Here is a 9502-nt window from a genome sequence, read left to right as displayed (position 1 = left end):
GGCGATGTGCAAGATCAGATACGTCAGTGAGCTATATGCCCTAGCCGACAAGTGTGCACGTGCTGAGGAGGGGAGGAGATTCCCCGGAGAGGATGTAGAAGCAGCGGGATCTGACAGTGATAGGACCGCCCCGGCAAAGAAAAACTGGCGGCGTAACAACAGGAGAAAGAAAGGCAAAGATGTGCTAGTCGTTGAGCAGTACGACAACGGAGGCGGCGCCAAGGAAGCCAAAGTTGGCAGCTCCGGCAAGGAGGTTGCCGCGGTCGTCGACAAGCAGGGCAGCAGCGACAAGCAATACTGCAAGATCCACCGCACCAAGGGCCATGACCTCCAGAGTTGCAAGAAGGTTGAGCAGCTTGTTGAGCTGCAAAAAGCCGAGTACGAACGACGCGACAAGGAGAAGGCTTAGGAGGGTGCAGGAGGAGCTGGCAAGAAGCGTCCCGGCCGGGGAGGACGCCGCGGCAAGGCCAAGCAGCGGCAAGGAGACAGACCTCCCCGCGGCCGCGACAAGGATGAAGAAGATGACGATGAAGACATGGAAGATGATGAGACCAATGAGCAGGAGTTTCAGAAAGCCACAGAGGTCCTGTGCATTGACGCTGGTGCTTCTTTGCATACTTCACACCGCTAGCTCAAGCAATGGGTGCGGGAAGTCAATGCAGCAGAACCACCCATCGAGTCACGCAAGCCTCTGAAATGGTCCAGCACGCCTATCATCTTTGATATTGAGGACCACCCTGATCGCATAACTGCGGTCGGGTGCTTGCCGATGTTGGTCTTGCCAACTATCCGCAACCTCAAGGTCACGAAGATGCTAGTTGACGGCGGGGCCGGCTTGAACCTGATCTCCTCCACGGGGCTCCAGAAACTCCAGATCCCTGACAGCGAGCTCGAAGAGACCGGCACATTCCAAGGAATCAGTCCGGGAAGGAGCAAGCCGAAGGGAAAGATCACGTTGCCGGTAACATTTGGCAGCGAGCTAAACTTCAGGACTGAGAGGGTCACGTTCGATGTTGCTGACTTTCCATTGCCCTATAATGGAATCCTTGGCCGTCCAGCGGTCGCCAAGTTCATGGCAGCCTCTCACTATGCTTACAATGTACTGAAGATGCCAGGCCCTATAAGTTTTATCTCTGTCCCGGGCGACTAGAAGGATGCTCTTATCTGCGCCGACAAGATCTACCGGGAAGCAGCAGCCACAGCAGATCGCAGATCACTTACCGCTGAAGCTCCCGGGGCGAAGTAGACCAAGTCCGGCAAGAGCTCTGATGCCCACTCCGGTAAGTGCACCTCTTCGGAGTGCTGCGCTGTCGTCGAGGACGCACCATCGAGCTCCACCGGCAAGTGTAAGAAAGTAATGGCAGCTCCGCCAGAGACCAAGAAGGTGTCCGCCAAGGAGGACGGCACTGGTGGTACCTTCACCATCAGTGCCACGCTCGACCCAAAATAGGAAAGCGCGGTCGTTGATTTCCTGCGGGCGAACGTCGACGTGTTTGCATGGCAACCGTCTGACATCCCCGGTGTTCCCAGGGAAGTAATTGAGCACCACCTTGCCATTTGTCCTCACGCGCGACCTGTCAAGCAGAAAGTCAGGAAGCAAGCAGTGGAGCGCCAAGAATTTATAGCAGAAGAAATCAAGAAATTGGAAGCAGCAGGCCTTGTCAGAGGAGTGCTCCATCCCACGTGGCTGGCCAATCCTGTAGTCGTGCGCAAGGAAAACGGGAAATGGAGGCTTTGTATAGACTTCACCGATGTCAATAAAGCTTGTCCCAAAGACCCATTTCCCTTGCCGCGCATCGACCAGATTGTTGACTCCACGGCTGGATGTGATTTGCTTTCATTTCTTGATGCATACTCAGGATATCATCAGATCTTCATGGCAGAAGAGGATGAAGAGAAGACCGCATTCATCACCCCGTGTGGCACGTACTGTTTCGTACGGATGCCCTTTGGTTTAAAGAGTGCTGGTTCAACATTTGCAAGGGTAGTCCATTATGCTTTTGAGCCACAGATACACAGAAATGTAGAAGCCTACATGGATGACATAGTGGTCAAGAGCAAGGACAAGGCTACTCTGATCCAAGATTTAGATGAGACCTTTGCAAATCTGCGCAAGATCAACCTCAAGCTTAACCCCGAGAAGTGCGTATTTGGAGTCCCCTCCGGCAAACTTCTCAGGTTCTTCGTGTCTCAACGAGGGATTGAAGCCAACCCCGACAAGATCAAGGCCATCGAGCAAATTGAAGCCCCGAAGAGCGTCAAGGATGTACGAAGGCTTGCCGGTTGCGTGGCTGCTCTCAGCAGGTTTATCTCTAGATCTGCTGAGCGCGCCCTGCCATTTTTCAAAATTTTGAAGAAGGCAGGTCCAATGAAATGGACTCCGGAAGCGGAGGCTGCGCTGCAGGGCTTAAAGAGATACCTGTCCTCTACTCCAATACTTGTCGCACCTAAGCCACAAGAGAAGTTGCTGCTGTATATAGCAGCGACCAATCAAGTGGTTAGTGCTGCATTAGTAGCAGAGAGGGAGGCGGATGATGAGCTAGCAACCGAGGCAGATGCATCCAGCGACAAGCAGGGGGCTTCACCGGCAAGCTCTGGTCCCGACAAGGGAGGACCTGCGCAGGAATCTGAGAAGGTGCAGAAAAGGATGGTGCAGCGCCCAGTTTACTTTGTCAGTTCCCTTTTGCAGGGGGCTAGGTCAAGGTACTCCGGTGTGCAGAAATTGCTTTTCGGCCTCCTCATGGCCTCGAGAAAGCTGCGCCATTACTTCCAAGCACATGAGATAACAGTTGTCACTCATTTCCCGTTGAAGAGGATACTGCAAAATCCAGAAGCAACGGGCAGGATAGTCGAGTGGGCACTGGAACTGTCAAGCTTCGGTCTCAAGTTTGAGAGTACTGCAACTATCCAAAGCAGAGCATTGGCGGAGTTCATAGCAGAGTGGACGCCAACACCAGATGAAGAAATTCCAGAGACGAGCATCCCCGTCAAGGAGGCGAGCAAAGAGTGGCTGATGTACTTTGATGGTGCCTTCTCGCTGCAAGGCGCCGGTGCGGGCGTGCTGCTTGTCGCACCCACTGGAGAGCACCTCAAGTACGTAGTCCAGATGCACTTTCCCAAGGAGCAAGCAACGAACAATACTGCAAAGTACGAAGGTTTGCTTGCCAGCCTCAGGATCGCGGCCGACCTTGGGATCAAGAAGCTCATTGTCAGGGGTGACTCGCAGCTTGTCGTCCGCCAAGTGAACAAGAATTACCAAATTCCGTTGATGGAAGCTACGTAGATGAAGTGAGAAAGCTAGAGGAGCACTTTGACGGCCTACAGATGGAACATGTTCCAAGGGCTCAGAATGACATAGCAGATGGCCTGTCAAAGTGCGCCGCACTGAAGTTACCTGTGGAACCAGGGATTTTGTGCTCAAGCTGACTCAACCGTCTGTGACGCCATCAACTGGACAGAACAAGAAGAGGAAGTTGATTTCTGGTGACTACTTTCCGGCAAAGCTCCCCGAAGCCACCGCCAAGAAAGTCCCCAAGATCAACGCCAAGAGTGCTGAGGAGCAGTCTGCTCCGACAAGTCCTAGGGCTTGTATCGTAGAAGCAGACGCTCCCGACAAGCTTCGCTCCGGCAAGCTTGCCGGGGAGCATCAAGCTCCGGCTGAACCATAGGGTCTCGCCGTAGAAGCGGATGTTCCAGCACCAGCAGATGTGCCTTTAGTCCTTGTTGTCGAGCCGCAAGCTCCAGCATGGGCACAGCAGATCGTCCATTTCCTTCAGACAGGAGAACTTCCCGAAGAGCAAGAAGAAGCGGAAAAAGTAGCCCGGCAGTCAAGTATGTACCAGTTTGTTGACAACACACTATACAGAAGAAGACTCAACGGTGTGAAATTGAAGTGTATTCACCGGGAAGATGGACAGAAGCTGTTGGCAGAGATACATGGAGGCACATGTGGTCACCACATTGGCGCAAGAGCACTTGCCGGCAAAGCGTTCCGGCAGGGTTTCTTTTGGCCGACAGCCCTCCAGGATGCAACTGCACAAGTAACCAAGTGTGAAGCGTGCCAGTTTCATTCCAAGCAGATACACCAGCCAGCTCAAGCTCTCCAGATGATCCCTTTATCCTGGCCATTTTCGGTCTAGGGGCTCGACATCCTCGGCCCATTCCCCCGAGCTGTCGGGGGCTTTGAGTACTTGTACGTCGCAATCGACAAGTTCACAAAGTGGCTGGAAGTGGAACCAGTGAGGAAGGTGACAGCACAGTCAGCAGTCAAGTTCTTCAGGTCAATTGTTTGCCGGTTCGGAATCCCTAACAGGATCATCACCGACAACGGCACGGAATTCACGAGCCGCACCTTCATGCAGTACGTCCAAGATCTTGGCGCCAAGGTCTGCTTCGCTTCTGTTGCTCATCCCAGAAGCAACGGTCAAGCGGAGAGGGCAAATGCTGAAGTGCTGCGTGGAGTCAAGACCAGGACTTTCGACAGGCTGCACAAGTGCGGAAGGAACTAGATCGAGGAGCTGCCATTGGTTCTTTGGTCGATCAGGACGACGCCAAATCGAGCCACTGGCCAGACACCCTTCGCTCTAGTCTATGGAGCGGAGGCAGTTCTCCCCACGGAACTCGTATACGGGTCACCTCGAGTGCTCGCTTATGATGAGCTCGAGCAAGAGCAGCTGCGACAAGACGACGCGCTGCTCCTCGAGGAAGACCGTCTTCAGGCTGCTGTACGAGTTGCTCGATACCAGCAAGCTTTGCGCCGCTACCATAGCCGCAAAGTTAATGCCAGAAGTCTCGAGGAAGGCGGCCTTGTTCTTTGGCACGTTCAGTCCGCCAAGAATTCCAACAAGTTGACGCCGAAGTGGGAAGGCCCTTACCGGGTGAAATGAGTCACGAGGCCTGGCACTGTCCGCCTTGAGACCGAAGATGGCATTCCGGTGAGCAACTCCTGGAACATTGAGCATCTTCGTAAGTTTTACCCGTAGGGCGCGGTTGACAGAACCTGTTCCGGCAACCAACTTTTGTACAAGTCTTGCCGCTGTTGCATGTAACCCTTTGTACAAAGCCGGGCACAGATCTCGTGCATAAGTAAAGCTCATGTGCTCCGCACATCTTGTCGATTACATGCTTTCTATTTTTGCATATGTCATTTGACACTTTGTGCAGCACCTGCCCCGGTAAGCAATAATGAGCCATAAGACTCCATATCGTTATTTTCTCTTCTTTCTTTTTCTCAAAGGAAAGGAAGGTTCCCTCGCACACAAGTTTTCCGGGGGGGAAGGAGAAGATAATGGTGTGGGCAGGGCCTCATTCAAGGAAGTTTCGTCTTGCCGGGAAGCAAACGACAGAAAAGCTAAGTTGCCAAAGTTTGAGCAATCAGTTTTTAAATTTTTAAGTTATTCTCCTTGAGCGATCGTGCTTTGTATGGAAAACCTGTGCGCAGAGGAACCAACTCGCAGCTAGTCGCGCCCTTATTTTGTTTCGAGTCCGCTCAACAACTTAAGTGAGTTGCGGCTAGTTTGCTACAAGGTTTCTTGCCGGAAGCAGCACCGCCAGCAGGCTGCTGACGTTCCGCACTCAGCGCTCGCGGCTCTGGTGCCTGCACCGGCAAGTTACCTAAAAGCGTAGGGTGAAGGCATACAAAACTTGGAATCAAGTAAAGGAAATAACTTTGTAGTCGACACCCGGAATAGAGTTATATTACAAGGTAACTTGTCGGGTCTAATGGATTGTTCTCATGACATAACGTTGCAGCAACAAGGAAAAGAAACAAAGGGTGGCCTAGTCTACGCGGTCGCCCTCAACCCTCTTGATTTCGCTCACCTTGTCCACAATGGGTGCGACAAGGGCCTTGAGCGCCTCCAGATCAGCATCTGCCGGCAGGGACTTGAGGACGTTGGTGAGGTTGAGGCCTGGGTTGCGGTAGGCCACCTTCACCAACACCTTCTGGAGAGCCCCTGCGCAGATCCGGCGCGACTCGTCGGCCAGCTGCTTTGGGATCCTCTCCCGGAGCCGCTGGAGGGCCGTCGCCACGCCCTTGAAGAACAAGCTAAGCTTGGCGCTGGGCTGGAGATGCTCGTCGGAAGGATACCCAAAGTCGTCCATCCCCAGCTGCGCCAGCTCCGCATCGATGACTGCGGCGATGTTCACCAGACCCTCGGTCTAGTGCTCTACCGTCTCCCTGAACGAGTTCTGGGTGACGGCAATACTCGCCAACAGCGCCTCGTCGGCCTTGATCTTCTCCGACAAGGCCACCTCCCGCTCCTTGGCACTGTCCAGCGTCTGAGTCAGCATGGCCAGCTTCAGCTCGAGATACGCGTTGGAGTCCTTGGCGGCGCTGAGATCTCTGCCCCTCTCAGCGAGGAGACCCTGCAACTCACCATGAGCGGCAACATCCTTCTCGCGCTCGCGCTTGAGCGCAGCAAGCTCCTCGCCGCTCGCTTTCAGATCGGCCTCCAACTGCATCACCTTCGCCTCCAACTCCTTCTTGGCAGCCTCAGCAGCTGCGGCGGCGTCCCTTGCTTCCTTGAGGGCCCCGCCAAGTGCTTGCTCGCGTGCAACAACCTCCTCCTCGTAGCTGTGGAGGTAGGCCTTCCGCTGCACCAGCTCACCCTCTCGCGCGGCCTGCTTCTCGGCAGATAGACTTTGCTGCTCCTCAGCTTCGGCCTTCTCGAGGAGGAAGGCCGTGCGCTCCTCGGCAAGCTGCTCCCACTCCTGCGCCACCGATCGGAGAGTTTCTTGGTTGGCGCTTCGGAGCTCCTCCGCGCGCTTTTCCAAGTCCACGCCCGCCTTCGCGACGAGCGCTTCCTGGGAGGCCAGCTTGGCCTGCAGGGTGTGGTAGAGCAGTGTCAACCTCCGCAGCAGCCGCTCCTCCTCAGGCTCGTCGCTGCTGCCTGGCGTGTCAACCAACGATAGCACGGTGGAGGCAAGCAGCTCTTCATCGAAGCTCTCTCCTTCGACCGGCGCCCTGGAGCTCGATGCCCAAAGGAGCTTGATGAAGACCCCATCTCCGGCCTTTAAATAGGCGCCGGGCTGAAGCTCCTCGGAGTCCGATGCGGTGGCAGCAGCGGAGGGGTCGGCGGTCAGTGCAGCGCCTGGTGCTCCTGCGGCCTCAGGGCCGTCAGTACAATCGCCAGACCCCTCGCCTGCTTCTACGGTGGCAGCCTTGGGGGCTCCTCGCCGGCGGGCTCTTCAGCACCGGCCTATTGTTCGGTGGCGGTGACGTCGTCGGCGTTGCTACGCATGTTCCCCTTGTCGGCGGCCTCGGTCTCCATCGGCTCTGCAGATGGATTTGAAGAACAGAGGAGAGAGAAAAGTCAAGCAAATATCCAAAGAGAAAATCAGAAGAAGAACACAAGGGAAGTTCTCAGACAAACGGATTACCTGAGCTGGGATCCGCACTCGTGGTCTCAACCACCGGAGGATCACCAGTGCCGTCCCTTGCCGGGGAACTGCCCCTTGCCGGAGAGTTCTCCCTTGCCAGGGAGCGCTCCCTTGCCGGGGAGCCCTCCCTCGGCGGCGTAGTCGAAGCAGATGGCGCTTCGGGAGCGGTCTCCGGGCCCTCTTGGTGTGGCTGCTCTGCTCCTACACAAATTCAACGGACAAGATATCAGCAAAGAAAAAGCACCCATGAGTGCCTGACAGCAAGAAGCAAAACTATTAACTTGCGCTGGGGGCTGCGCTTGGGGCTGCTATGAGGGGTAATTGCCGGGTCCATCAAGGTGGTCTCAGATGCACCCCCCGCTGACACGGTGATATCATCCTCGATGACAATCACCGGGGCCTTGGCTCTCTTCACCGCTCTCTGGGCCAGCGTCCTGAAAAGGAATAGGTTCAGATTGAAGCAAGTCAGATGTAAGACAAAAACGACAAGATTGAAGAAATACAAGAACAATGAAGAAACTTACTCTTCCTCTTCCTCGTCGGAGCTCAGCGCGGAGAGGTCAAAGTCTGGCCCACCTCCGGAGCGGCGAGGCGGAGGAGTAGATTCCCGGGGCCGCTTGGCGGGACCAGAAGCGGTGGTCTGGGAGGGCCCCGCTCCAGTTGCCGCCGCAGCGGAAGGTGCTCCCCCGGCAACAGTACTTGCCGCGGTAGAGCACGTCATGCGCTGCGGCGGCTGTTGACCCGCCTATCGCCCCGCTGCGTCCCCGGCCCTGCGGAGGCGCCTTCTTGGCGGAACTGGGGGCTCCGCTTGCGGCAAGTTGCTGGATGACGGGAAGGAAGAAGAGCCGGCCTCCAACGAGTCGCCCACGCCTTCGGCAGGCTCGCTCGGCTCGGGTTCCGGCCCGGCAAGGTCCTCCTCGCCGGCGAACTCCTCTCGCTCCGCCAGACTTGCCGCCTCTGCTGCCTCCGCCTCCTCCACGGTGAACCCGAACTCACCTGCGGCAGTTGCTGCCGCAACCTCTTCCGCCCTGGTGGCGATGAGCTGCAGCTCCGCTTCAGTGGTGTCGCGGGTGAGGCTCTTCTGCTCGTCGGCGCGGACTGGCACTTCTTCTAAGTTGTCAAAGAACGCCCGCACAACGTCATCCGCAGGCTCTTGCCAAGTTGGTACGATTCCGTGCGAATCGCACAACGACATCATGGCGCGGATCCGGTCGAGCGACGAGTTGTTGCACAGCGGTACGACGCCCCGCGGCAACATGAATGGGTGTTGGGGGTCGCGCTTGAACAACTCCAGCAGCGTCGCGTCCAGCTCCAAGACGGTGAAGTTGTAATTGAGGCCTGGCCGCAGCCTCATGATGTCCGCCAAGTTCTTGAACTCCCAGGCGGGCCTCCCCTTCTCTTGAAGGGGGGCGATGCGGCGGTGAAGGAAATCTGCGCCAACTGCGCCTACTGTGAGCCCGGCAAGCCTAAGGCGGAGGATTCTGGTAACAGCGATCTTCAGCCTCTCGCCTTCCGGGGCCACGTTGCTCCAATCGTTGCCGCGCACTATTGGGGCTTGGCGCACGGCAGTGAATGCGGGTTCTCCTCGACGATCCAACACCACTCCGCTCTCCACTCTTCCCACTTGCTGCGAAGCTCACCCTCCAGATACGCCTCCTTCTTCCCGACTCTCGAGATCCAGGCTATCCCTCCGGCAAGCGGCTCTCCTCTCTCGACCCGAGGCATGAAGAAGTGGCGGAAAAGGGCTACATTGGGGTGGACTCCGACAAAGTTTTCGCACAAATGTGTGAAAACTGCCATTGTCAGAACGGCATTGGGGGTGAAATCTAATAGACGGAGCCCGTACGTGTTCATGATGTCGCAGAAGAACTCCGAGAAGGGCGGGCAGAGCCCGCAATAGAAGAACAGCGCAAAGAATGGGTACCCGTTTGGAGCTAATTCTGAAGCGGTCGCCGGAAGCACCCTCGTGCGTGGATGCGCCCGCGTCTCCGACCACCAGAACAAGTAGAAGTACTCCCTCAGCTCCTTCACGCCGAGCTGAGGGGAGAAGATCGCCCGCTCCTTCCGCAGCGCCGCGAGCCGCTGTGCTTCGGCCGACTTCACACCCTTCCCCTTGTCGGCT

Source organism: Triticum dicoccoides, chromosome 4B, assembly GCF_002162155.2.
Source record: "Triticum dicoccoides isolate Atlit2015 ecotype Zavitan chromosome 4B, WEW_v2.0, whole genome shotgun sequence".
NCBI classification, from domain to species: domain Eukaryota; kingdom Viridiplantae; phylum Streptophyta; class Magnoliopsida; order Poales; family Poaceae; genus Triticum; species Triticum dicoccoides.
This window is presented reverse-complemented; position numbering follows the sequence as displayed.